The following is a 14,396-nucleotide window of genomic DNA, read 5'->3' on the forward strand; positions in this document are numbered from 1 at the left end:
GTGTGTTCTTGATCAGCTTTGGCAAGGTATTTGTATTTTTCACCATGTATTTTATTTATGAACCATAATTTTATTTTGTAAACGCAGCTTTGAGATTATAGTTGTCAATATCAAAATCCATGGAAAAAAGATTAGATGGGTATAACTTTGGTTTATTCAAGATAGTTTCTATTATTTTTCTGAATGATGAATAGATTATTCATGTGTACATCAGGGGTGCCCACAAGGGGGGGGGCATGGCGCAATTTGTGCCATCAACATTTTTGGGGGGGGGCATGATTTTTTTTATATTTTATGTCAACATTTTGAACCATGGTTAAAAAATCAAAGTATTAAATAGAGATATCCTAATGTAGTTAATTTTTCCCACCTTTACAATGTTATATTTTGCTAAGTGTAACTCAATATGAAGCATAAGCACAATTGATAATATTTTGTATGCAGGAATTTTAGTAATTTTAAGCTTATGAGTTTGAAGGTAACTTTGACAAAAATAAATTACAACTTCATCATCCACTATTATTCTAAACACCTTTGCTTAATTTAAATTTTTAATGGTCCTGATGTGTTTGAGTTTCCTTGCTGTTGCAACCTAATTTTCATAAAAGCACAATGATAAGTTGAATTGTAATATACATATTAATCTAATAATTATTTTAATTTCGAAGGCGTTTCATGATGATATTAATTTGTCTGAAATGGGAATGCAATTATAAACAACATCGCAAACTCTAGTGAATTTGACAGAAGAAAAAACTTCTCCTGTCAAAAATTTGTGAAAAATATCAAATAAAACCAATTTCAATCTTTCAAATTCACACCCTATTTACCACATAGTAATCAAGTAATTATTGTAATACTTCATTACTTTTTTCTGTTTTGTATAATAGTCCAGTCAAATGGTCGTTCTTCAGGAAACAGCCCGAAAGAACTTTTCGCGACGGTTCTATATGTATTTTGGGGTGCTGAATTCTAATCTGAAATTTGCTGATATGCCAGAGGGCGGCTTCACCCCCAAAACTCCCAAAAAACCCCAAAATTTCGGATTTTTTTCAAGTTTTCCATTTAATCTTGAGAACCTTTAACTTTTCGAGTGAAAGCATTCTCTAAAATATTGAAGATAATAAAAATTCCAATAAATTGAGTGGTCGCGCAGGACTCTACGATTTTTGATTCCGGATCTAAGAGTTTTCAAAAAAGGGGTATTTTTTAAGGGTGTTTCAAAATTATTCAAACCTACCACTTCTACCCTATACAACTAGGATCTTTATCTAGTAATGATAGAAAGCCACACATCACGTGAATTAACAATATTAATTCTGAACAGAATTCCCCTTAGGTACCTGTTTTTGAATTTAGAAGAGGTGGGAGGGGAATACACCCAAAAATAGAAAATCATGTCCTACAGCCAAAATTCAAATTTTCATTATAATACCTTTTCATGGCTTCCTAACAAAAAAGAAACATATTTCGGCTGAAATATCCTTACGAGAGTTATGTTCTATGAGAATCACTCCTTAGATTTCAGTATTTCCTAGTGGGGGGCACACATAAGGATACGTCCAGGATCAAAACTTTAATCACTTATAACTTTTGACTGAATGATCACATCTCCTCGTACTACAGCTCATTCATGTCAGCTCGTCAAGGCGGTTGAAAATAATGTATCATCTCACTAATATTTGTTGAAAAAATAGGAAATTCCTCCTATAGTGTATTTTAGCCCATATTTCAGTGCATAGAAAAATGACCAATTTCTATATTCAAAACTGTGTGTCTCGGTAACTCAAAATGATACTTGGTCTTGATTTGAAGAAAAGAATCTCCTCTTTTATGTGAGGGGAATGATTTTTGTAAAAATATAATCGTGAAGTAAGATACGTTTGTTTAAAAAAAAATCAAGAAACATGCGATATTTTTCTCATTTTCACAGTTTCGACAGTTTTTCGATATAAACAGTAATGCAAGTTCAATTTAAGGCAACTCAGCTTATAGAGCATGAAATTTTCTCTCATTTAAGACCAATCGAAAGTTTCTATCATGTATTGTACTCATTTTAGAGACTCTTTAATAACAGTAAAATCACAAGAAAAATGAGAAAATACAGATCATTATTCAATTGGTTGTAACTTTTGAACGGTATTAAAAACAGAAGTATATTTCATGGGAGTGAAAAGAGGAGAAAATTCATCACAGCCTCGACCACTTTTTGGATTATTTATCTGAAGTGTTCCACAAGATATGCAACGTTGCATATGCAAGGCTGTGAAAATGGGGGAAATATCACAAATTTCTCGCACATTCAAAGTTGCATATCTTGTGGAACACTTCAGATATAAAATCCAAAAAGTAGTCCTGCGCGACTACTCAATTCATTGGAAATTTTATCATCTTTAATATTATATAGAGAATGCTTTTTCTCGAAAAATTCAAGGTTCTCGAGATTAAATGGAAAACTTGAAAAAAAATCCAAAATTTTGGGGGTGAAGTTGCCCTCTGGCGTGTCAGCAAATTTCAGATTAGAATTCAGCGCCCCAAAATATATATATAGAACCATAAAAAAACTCTTTTGGGGCTGTTTCCTGAAAAACGACCATTTGACTGGACTATAAGTTGTTATCCTATTATATTAAGCGAGCAATTTATGTATATCTGTTCATATTTTCCTTTTTTATATCTGGTTATCTGGTTATTTATGTTCAATGGATCTCGGAAACGGCTCTAACGATTTTCACGAAATTCGGAATATAGTAGGTTTATGATATCAAAATTCGATTGCATCAGGTCTCATCCCTGAGAAAACTCCCTGAAGGACATGAAAAGGATAATTCATCCTTGGAAAAACAGATGATGATTTCGTCGTCTGTCGATAACAGAAGATGCGTGTGCCTGTGTGGGAGATCAGCTGTGTAATCAATTAGCTTACCATATCTTCCAAGAAATTTTAATTGACTCGATCAAAATACAGTAATCTGATTTTTGAGATGAGATGGTATATATCATAATATTTAAAGTTAATCATTATTTTACAGTTCCAATTGATAAGTGAGTGTTATTTTGTTATTCAATTTGGTATGTAAACAATCTAAATTAGAACTTTTATGTTTTCAAATATTTGGACTGAAAATTTCACTTGAATTCAAGTGTATGAAACATAACCTACTTTTTGGAATATTTAATATTCCAACTATAAATTTTATAGTGAATAAATCAAAATTCGGGGAAGAAACAGTTTTGGGCTGTGCCTGTTAGTCCTTCCCCAATCATTTTAAAGAATTGAGTTCTGTTTATCAATGAATAAATAACGAGCAAAGCTCGGTGTCCTGATATTTGGTATTAATAGATAGAATTTATATAATGTACTTGTTCAGATGATACCGTATCTTTATTCCAAAAACCAAACCATTTAAAGATACACTTTGTTCGACTTGTGTAATTTACTTCTGTAATGTTAAAAAGTAAATACTACCAACAACACAACATCAGTGACAACCTATTCCAATTTATGATAAATATCGGGGCACCGAGCTCCGCTCTGGAGTACCTACAAAAGCATACAAAATTACAAAAGAAGAAATTATAATAAATATTCATAGTTCATACAGAAAGGTTCTATCTAATCACAGTGGATTGAGATTAATTCACAGAGGAATGCAAAAATTTCTCTCACAAAAGCATGTTAAATTTTAATCCTGATTAATGTCACGTGAACTAAATCACAGAAGACCATCTCAAAAACATAGCTTATCTGATTGGTTCTACTGGAATTAATCAGGATTGAAATTCAACCGGCTTTTGTACTACTGCCACCAAGTACCTGATTGAATTAGGTACAAAAGTTCAACAGCTGAGTCATAATTTTGTCCCAGTCCCACAAACATGCACTCGCTTACTCACTTCCATCATCAACAGACGACGAAATTATCAGCTGTTTTTCCAAGGATGAATAAATTCTTTTAATGTCCTTCAGCAAGTTTCCCCAGGGATGAGACCTAGTGCAATCGAATTTTTATATTATAAACCTACTATGTTGTGAATTTCGTGAGAATCGTTAGAGCCGTTTTTGAGATCCGGTGAAATACAAACATATAAACATCTTAAAATTTGAACATCAAAACAGAAATTGCTCGTTTAATAGTATAGGATTTAGAATACCTAAACTTGCCGACATTATATATTGTATAAATAAAATCGTTCCAAATTTATATGAATGTTTACCAAAATTGCTATGCAATATTCTTTTGCAATAAAGAATTATCAATGATATTATTATTCAACTTTTTATAAGTAACCTTAACATTTAAAAAGCAAAGCCTCCCTCACTTATATTTTAATATCCTATTAAAATATGTGTCATGTAGTTTTGCCTGATGTAATGTAGTTCTTTCTAGTCCTCCCGAACAAGAACGGGTGCACTGCTAGTCTCAAAAATAATATCAAAAAGATACTTTATTTCTATTTAAAAAGAGATAGGAAACGATGGTATATATTTTTACAATATTATGAAAGAAGTCCTCACAAGACCAAAGGTAAATAATGTCCTTTGGAAGATTAGAATGTAGAGGTGCGTACAGATATACGCGCCGCGAACATGAGCAATTCACTTTTAATCAGCTGATTATATCTGTATTTTTACAGAAACGGTAAGATACAGATATAAAAAGCTTGGCATCAGCTGATTAAAAGTGAATTGCTCATGTTTGCGGCGCGTATATCTGTACGCACCTTAAGATGTGAATTTTATTGTCATACACTGACTAATGTTAAAAACTAAAGGGTTGGGAATTGGGGTACTTTGGTGTACATCATATGCAGTACCCCATATGACTAATCCATATTGTAAAACTGATTGAAATATGGCATGATAAACTGTTTGATAGCAAATGAATTCATGAAATTTCGAGGATTCATTCTTCAAGTTATATTGTATTGAACAACATACTGTACTTGATTTATTAGAATATCAATTCTACAAAATACTAAATAACTCAAGTTATTATTTGAAACTGAAAAGGATATTTACAAAATGTGATTATAATCGCTTTCCGATGATTCAGAAATCACATCATCATTCTTCCCATTATCCATGCACAAGTCTTGAGCTCATGTGGAAATCACCTTCAAAAAATATAGTTGGTAGTTGATTTCTGAAATAACGATTATAACATTTATATTGTTTTCGTGGTGGAAATAAAATGTATTATCAACTTATCATTCATTATTAATATTCCACTAACAATTCATTAATGATAATTTTCACAAATAAGCTATTGAGATTGAATGAAATCCTCAAGTAACCTTTATCATGTTTAATTGAACATAAAAAAGGATACTATTGTTTTTTGAAAATGCGATTCTTTAATATTGATAAATTAATAACGTTACATATTGTAAAAAGAAGAGAGGATGGAGAAGAGTTTTTTTTGTGTGTTTTTTCTGGAATAGTAAGGACTGTTCAAAGTCTTTTTGGTCTGTGACTGTTAAAAATTTATAATATTTCATCTACTGTACAATGATATAAAAAATAATATGGTTGCATCTCAGTGAATGCAATTCAGCATGGAGCCGAACCAACTAGTTCTGATCAGAATTCACATTCACAAGCTTTGTTTTGTTTCCTCCGTCGCCTTATTGAACGTATTATAGATAGCCCATTTTCGAAAAATTGAAACTTCATCTCTGCTTGTATAATTTTCAGAGCACCAGTCGAAATCAGGAATGCATTGAATTTCAAGCAAATGGAGTGGTCGATGCAAAGATTCCAAACTAGATCAAATCCCGGGAGCGTTGAGGGTTTCAAGCAATTTGAAATTGAAATAAAGAAATGGTATGCAAAATATGGGGAAGTAAAATTTTCTGAAAATATCAATTTTTGAAAAAGTTATTCAATTTACCAAAAATAACTCTACAAAAAGTTATCTGTGGTTATTTTTAGTGAATTGAATAACTATTTTAAAAATTGATATTTTCAGAAATTTTCTATTTCACTAGATCAACAATACTATGAAGAATCTATCCTCTAAATCTCATGGATTTATCTCTTACTGAATTTGAAATGTTCTGTAACAAAAATTTAAACTTTAGGCGCTCATATCTCAAAAAGTAATGATCGGAAAAAAATGTTTCCCTGAGAAAACTTTTTCATTTTGATAGCTCAATGATATACAAATTAAAAAACTTTAAAAAATATCACGAGTAGAAAGTTTATTTTCAGCCTTTGCACAGCTTTCTGAAGAAAGTGTGGATCACTGAAACTAGTTGTTATAGTATGTATTTTTAATCTATAATTTTATTAGTTTCAAAAAAGGGTTTGAAGTTTATTTATTTAAGTTCATTTTATAAATAAAAATAAGTATCCCTGAATTCATACATTAGAAAAAAGGTTTTTATATTTATTTTTATTACCCTATAGCTGATTTCATAGCTCAAGAACCGGCTTTTACACAATTGATTACTTACAAACAAGATGAACCTGTCGTCAGTATGCATAAAATATCACGGCGCACACGTTCGTATTTTATAAATAATTTTTGAAAGTTTAAAGATATTCCAATTTGATAATTTGAATTTCTTTGTTCCAGTTGGAGCTACTGTCGCTGTAGTAGCTACTGCTACTGAGGCGAACCCATATTCAAATTATAGATGGGAGTCAACCCAGTTGATAACAGAAACGTTTATGCCATTGGAACTGATAGTTCGCCAGAAAGTTGAACTAGAATGGTCGGTTGGTGCGTCCCATGTGGAAGAGAGTGAGCTGGCTGGAGAGGGCTGCACAGCCTGCGTCTTGTGCTTAGAGTACAAGGTAACTAGGCCGTGCAGTCCATGCGGCCATGCTAATATGTGCACGGCATGCTGCAGTTCATTTATTGCACAAGAATGCCACTATTCAGTAACAAACTCTGACGGGAAGCGTGGAGGTGACAGATATCCAGTTACCATTAACATGTCCAGTTTGTAGGGCGATAATAGGGCCAATAAATTATTAGAGTAGTTATGTAGGTAGTTAGTTATTTAGTTAGTTATTTTCATGGTGAATCATTTTAATATAAGAGATGATTATTCATATTCGGTGTAATAAAAGATTGTTTATAAATCATAGTTTTATTCATCAGCATTGAAAATCCCCAATCCATTCTGAAGGCTGAGTGTGTATCTGTGTAGTATGTTAACTCATATTGCTGCAGCATGTAATAAAGCTCGGCAATACAATTCCAAGAGAGAAAAAATCATAAATTTCATTATGAACTTCCTTCATGATACCTGCTAGGTATAGTATAATCTATAGTCGGTATAATGTATTGTCTATACTACAATAGCATTTGGCTTCTATGATGACTTCTGCCGAACGTCCTGTCCCATTCTGAGGGCTGTCCGAGAAATCTTTTGTATCAATACCGCAAGAGATGGGGCAGCCCATGCATCATCGCCTCAACACATGCATGCATGATTAACATACAACAGTAGTTCCAAATTATTGTTATACCTACACAAACTCTATCTAATTCTTAACTCCGTCCTAGGTGGTTTTGGTGAGAGAAGTTATATGTGCTTGTTGTAAGCATTATCATTTTATATGAGTTGCACTATTATTAAATCATTGTTGATCAAGTCATAAGTGCTCAGAAAAAGTGAAAGCGACAAATACTTGATGATAGGTCAGAAAATGAACACAATATTTATGGATTTTTCCAATGAATTGTCAATGGAATTTGGAAGGAATAATCCTTTTTGAATTGCGCGTCAATCTACAAGTAAAGTGTTTTTCTATTGTATCCTTTAGAAGACGATTTAAAGGATATTAAATAGGGAGTATATCCAATAAGACATTTTGGATAATAGACAATTCTTTCTTGTTATTTCTCATCAAAACTTGAAAGTGTATTCTCTCACAAAAACATCATCGAAAGATGAATCCTATAATGTAAAAAAGTTTTATTTCTATCAGAATAAATTTTTAGGAAATTGACTGGCCAGGCTCTCCACTGCATTTGACCAGTCACAATAAATCTTGAACCTTTCAGTCACAGCTACCTCCATTGGCTAGTTGATCTAGGTGTGGATACGTTTCAATAGCTAGTCAGTACTTCTTAAAGTTTTTAGAGAAAAACGTCAGCTATCTACAGAGTATGAGAAAAGTGTAATTTGAACCACCCATTGAGTCCACCCATCATGATTCGATGTACCAATCGATTGAAAAGGTCAGCTTGAAGTTAAAAGCCAATAAAAATTGAATCATTAAGTTTGATAATTTTTCAACAATAGAATAGAAACTGGAATAGGTACTATCGCTATTCTTGTAAAAACTATTCTTTCATTCTGAAACTCTGGGAAAGAAAGAATTTGAATCCGTACTCTTATTATGATAATCTTTGAAGAATAAATCTATATTCGATACATAGGAATTCAATTGAGATTGCTAAATGCCAATAGTAGGACAATGAAAAATACTATAAGATTTTCTGACTTCAGGATGCTTCGTAGTATTTAGCGTTGTCTTTAAGAAAGTTTGAAGAATTTGCAGTGTCGAAAAATGTAAATCATTGTTTCATTTCAAGTTGAAATATTTATTCCTCTCATTCTCATTCCCTTACTTCTTTGGATATTTTCCATGCAACATGATTCATATTTAAACTTAATATTATCATTAGCATCATCAAGCAAATACACTCACTTGAATTTATGTTACAAATTAAGCTGACAAACAAATAAGTGTTCTGTTTATTAACTAACATAACTAGCTGTTTGTTTACAATAGAAACACCTTGAGAGTCCTTTTCACATTTAATCTACTGTATTAAAGATTTGGCTAATGATGATTTTGACATTATGTGTATTGATAACTTGGGCCACAAATCTGCTATTATGAATATAAGTTACAACATTATCAATGCATTATCATTATCGGTGTAACTGGTTTAGTGATTTCATTTGTAGAGATATGAATACCAAAACCTTTGAACTGCAAAGATCCACTTTGAAAGTATCATTAACATAATATTGAAATAAGTACGAGTACATATTAAATTTAAGTATATTATTGAATATTCTAATATTTCTAAAACTAATATAAATATCTGGTGGATAATTAACAATAATAGAAAGTCAGATGATTTACCAGAATAAATTTTAATGGTTAGAAATATTTTTTAAAATCAGATTCTATAGCCTAAACATTACAAAAATTGGATAACTCTTATAATAATATAATTTTATAAATGTAGGTACTATTAAATAGTTTTAACGATTTTTTGCACATTTTTCTCTCTTTTTTCTACATTCTTCTCCTCTTCACCCTTCATATTCCTTACATTTATACCCTATACCTGCCTATTACATTGGAAACCATAGTGGGCTAGGTATTTTTCCTCCTTTATTTCTTTTCAGCACACCTCACCATGAAGCCTGTTTTGTATTTTATTAGCAATTTATCTTTGATTGTGATTTTTTGTGATTTGATTTATTTTTTGTACCGTATATTGTGTTGATTTGAATGAAATTATTGATTGATTGAATTGAAATAAAAATTTGAGGTTTTGCACGGCTAGGCTGCGCCCTGTTACTAAGCCCTTTCTGAGAGCAAGACCTTTTCTTTTCCAAAGGGCGAAATTCCCATCAACTTAATTTATTTGAAATCAACCGAACTGTGTTGGTTTGTGTTGGCGAAAATTTTGCCCTATTTCCAGTAAAGATCAAACTCTCAAAAAAATCACACTCTTTATTAAAAGAACCATTCTGGTCCAGATTTTTTCCAAAACTTACTATGTGCCCAACCAGAGAGCAATTTTGAATACCTCAAGGGCAAATCAGACCTACCGTGGTTTGATTATTGTTCAAGTATAAAGTTGTTTACCATAAACATTAAACCAAGAAGAGCATCAACATAATAAAAATGTTTAAAACATAATGTACAGTATTGTTTACAATAGCAAAATTAGGAGCAGTCGTTGTTGTTCTTTAAAATAGGCTATAGCATTGATGAACAAAGTGTCTTAAAATGTACATATTCATCATTTCCAAAGTCAAAGTTAAAGGAAAATATTACCTACTTCAACTCATTATTAATATTAATAATTTTCGAATCTATTCCTCACAATATATCATTAAAATAGGATAAAAAGTTGTTGAAATAGCTAACATCATTATTTTATAAGGTCTGTACAATGACAAAACAATTTTTTTTATTTAGAAGTTAAATTGCATTAGCTTCACAAACTATTTCCAGAAGAAGTCTATTCACTATATTGGGTACCTACGGTAATTGCTAACTTAGCCTATTAGGTATAAGTTAATGATTAAAATTTGTAACTATTTCATCTTGATTTTGACGTGACAACATCTTATAAATTGGTTTGCCGGGTGACACTTCAAGAAACTGTGTTATGTTCCCACGTTATGCGCTCACAATGAGAGTGAGTGATAGCGGTCGTTTCGGTTCACGGTCATCTGGAAAGAGCATGAATAGGAGCAGTGACGAGCAATGCAGCAGCAACCCGAAGGCATTTACCTGGAGAAAGAGTGAAACAGAGCAATCTCCTGCGACTGCACCACTACTTAGTGAATAGGTTATGTGAAAAAGTATAAGTGAATAGGTATAAGTGGGGAGACAACCACTCGGTTGATGGAGCGCTCTATCGATGTTGTAAACAAACCATTTACCACTCTGTCGACGTTGTAAACAAACCATATATAGCTAATCCATGACGTAGGCAGCTCTCAGCGCTCCAGGTGGAATAATTTGCTTTCAAAATATGTAGCTCTATGAATCCCTTGTTCGAAGCTTCGTTCTTCAAAAAAGGCCCACAAATAACCGTGGATTTTAAAGTGAGAATAAGATTATGATTTTTAGAAATTTGTTTCAGATGCATAATAACTTTATTTTTCGGAAAAGATGTGAAATGATATGAATCTATGGATATAGTTTATACTTGTCATCTGAATTATAATTTCTCTGAACGTTGGACAACACATCCATAGGAGTTTATTCATGAAATAAATTTCCACACTTCTATAGAAAATCAAGTGACACGAGTTTTGTGAGAAAATAGAAAATTATCAGGTACCAAGATAAGTGTAAGTATAATAGGTATAAGTGAATAGGTTATGTTGTAGTAATCACAATGTTGTGGTAGTTTTCAATCACAAAAGTAGTATAAATCGTTTCTCAGCCAATAATAATTTGTTTAACTTGAAAAAATGAGCGCGACTTGCTATGTAAAAAATTGAATCGAGCACAGTTAGCCCGCCTAAGAGCGAGAGAGACAGAGTGATTTTGTTGAGGATGTGTGAAGGTAAAAATAAAATTTTGTTAATATGAAATTTAGTGCGAGATTCTTTGTATAAATTAATGTTTTAAATATAATTCTTTGTATAAATAAATGTTTTAAATTGTTACTATTATTTCATCCTTCTTCCTACTATAGGAATGAATATTCACATTAAAATTATTTTACCACTCAAAGTTGTGTCACTTAAAACTTTCGCCTGTATACCAACTTTACATGCAACTATTTTTTTGTTGTAGTTTCTTCTTAATTATGATCATGGTTTTTTTAAAACTATTATCAATCTCATAGATTTTTGGTGATTTTTTGAGTAATGAAACGGTTTTCCTTGTTTTATTCCTCTTCCTATATCACCTTACTTTGAATATAACAAAGGCTACCATTAGAATAAAAATAATAACATTTAGTGGCAGGAGTACAATACTAGTGCTAACTGCAGTTTCAAAGCCCCCATCTACGTTCAAAGAAGTTTGTGGTTTTGTAAATAATAATTATAGTAGGCTATACCCACTTATAACATCAGGCCCGCAAACAGAATAAACTCACTATACTACTCACTAGCCTACCATAATTTACATAATATATTACCATACCGTATTTTTATAATTATTTTAGTTGTGGACCTGATGTTATGAGTATCTATTAAAATGTACAGACTTGTTTGATCGAGAAAGAGCACTACTTTTACTTTTATATAAGATCCAGCGCACAAGATATGACTGTTCAACTACAGTTGTGCGCGCAATCGTTTATACAAATATAGTAGCCTTGACAATGCATTAAAGATTGAAGGTAGGTTGGTATGTGAGTGTTTTTAGGGCCGTACCACAGAATACATAACAATGAGTACAGTAGGCCTACCCAAGTGTTCTTTACTCTGTGGCCATACATAATAGTTTCCGTTAATCTAAAGCTTGAATGAAATATGATTTTTTCGTTCAAACTAAATTAAGTTTGCACAATAGCCTACCGTACCTATCATTTTAGGTGAATTAACTTGACATCTGCAAAGAATTGATACCTACAGAAACACAATATTTTTCCGCTATAGACGATAATATTTGGATTCTAGTGAATTATTATGAGTTGAACAAAAAATGAGTTTTCAATGATATTAATGAAGATGACTATGAGAAGATTGTAAAAGTGATAATAAATATTAAATGAATAACCTGGGATGGTGAAGAATAATACTGGTACGGTTCCGGTACCGGTATTTTTTAAACGTTTTTGCTTTAGTAAAGCAAGCAAACAGCCAATTCAGTATTGGATCAAATAATGAGAATTGATAAAAAAATAAGATAATATTGAACAGGTACTCTATATCTCCCAGCAGAATACATGTTTTTAATAACACTGAGATATTTTCTTCTAAAAGTTTTATAGGCCTAATAAACGTGGGAGACTAGTAGCCTAGCCTACATCACTTTTCTTAAATTCGAAAATATATTTTTTCATTGAATATCAAGTTGTAGGCCTACTATTTCTTATTTATACTTTTTATTATTGCACAGTACGGTAGCTAAATGTAAAAGTAATTGAATCTCATCATTTGAGAAATTTCTCAATCGCTTCTTCTCTTCTTCTGTTACTGGATAGGCCTGCTACTACCTCTCAGTAGGCTACGCAGCTCTAACCACAAAAGACGAATGATTTATAAAATAATCAATGTGGTGCTGGTTTATTGTAAACAAGAAAATACTAATTCCCTGAAGAATTCCATTAGGAAGCGATTCAAGTTTAATTTCTATTCACTAAACTCAATCAACTCAAAATATTCTAGTTTAGCTAGCTTATCTATCTATGCCTACAACCATAGCCACCTCTAATACACCTCTAGCCACCTGTATTAAAGGTGGCTATGCTACAACGCAAACGGCTCTTTATATAAAATACTGAATCAGTAATGACTAGGAAAGGAAACTCTTACTTTACTGTCAACAATTTCCATAAAATTATGTTATTGTTGATAATATGTTATCTTAAACGACATTATTAACATAGTCTCAAGTCCACTTTGTTCATTCTTTTAATTTGAATCAAGTTATTGTAAAATAGAGTTCAGCATCATGAACAAGAATTCAAGATTCAAATTCAAATTACGAGGCACAAGTCAGTTTATACCATTGATATAGAGAATAAGATTTAAGAAGAGCGAAGTCCGCTATGAGCCACTGCGCTAGTGTAGCTACCAGAAATTTCGGGCAAGAAGTCGGGTATTTGTATTCGCTGTGTAGAAAAAGAGCCTTTTTCAAATGATAATATATTTTTATTGAAGCAATAAAAAATATTCAAAGTATGGTAGTTTCATGCAGTGCTTATGGATGTACCAATCTGCATGCGCCAGATAAAAATATTTCTTTTCATACATAAATATTTTTATATTTTCATCGGTCATGTTTCATGCAGGCTAAGCCTAGTGCCAAATTATCGTTTCAAGGAATATTGTGCTTAGGTTGATTCATTATCATTATTTGCCAAGTAATAAAATATAAGTTTCGGTAATATTATAATAAATATTTTATTTCCATAGATTCAATATAGGTATCCATATTCCAATCCATTAATTTGTCATAAATTGTAATATTTTGTGAACTATGAAAATATTGTATGCTAAATTTGTATTATAAAAAATATTATTTGCTAAAATTGTCTATAAATTCTTCATCATTGCTATTGTTTCATTTTTCCCATTCTTATAATATGTAGTTATTTATTATCTTATATTAAATATAGGAGTATAAAGTATAGTTAGGTACTTATACTTGAGTTGCAAAACGAATGAGAAACAGTTTCACGAAATATTGTGATAATGGTTAATTTATTATTATTTGCCATCTAATAAAATATACGGTAATATTAGCGATCTATAATAAATGTTTTATTTTCCATATCCTAAATACATGGTAATAGGAAAATATTGTAAAAATGAGATTCATTTGCTAATAGAATGGATCAAAATCTGTAGTGAGGTAGGTTCACTAAATTAGATGTTTGGTCGAGTTGAAAATAATGTTCAATGAACAAATCATTGTATCATAATATGGTAATGGAAATGACGAAAAGTTAAAAAAAAATTATATTGAAATCCATCAAGTATGTCGAAAGATATAC

This window comes from Nilaparvata lugens, chromosome 7 (assembly GCF_014356525.2).
Source record: "Nilaparvata lugens isolate BPH chromosome 7, ASM1435652v1, whole genome shotgun sequence".
In the NCBI taxonomy this organism is placed as follows: domain Eukaryota; kingdom Metazoa; phylum Arthropoda; class Insecta; order Hemiptera; family Delphacidae; genus Nilaparvata; species Nilaparvata lugens.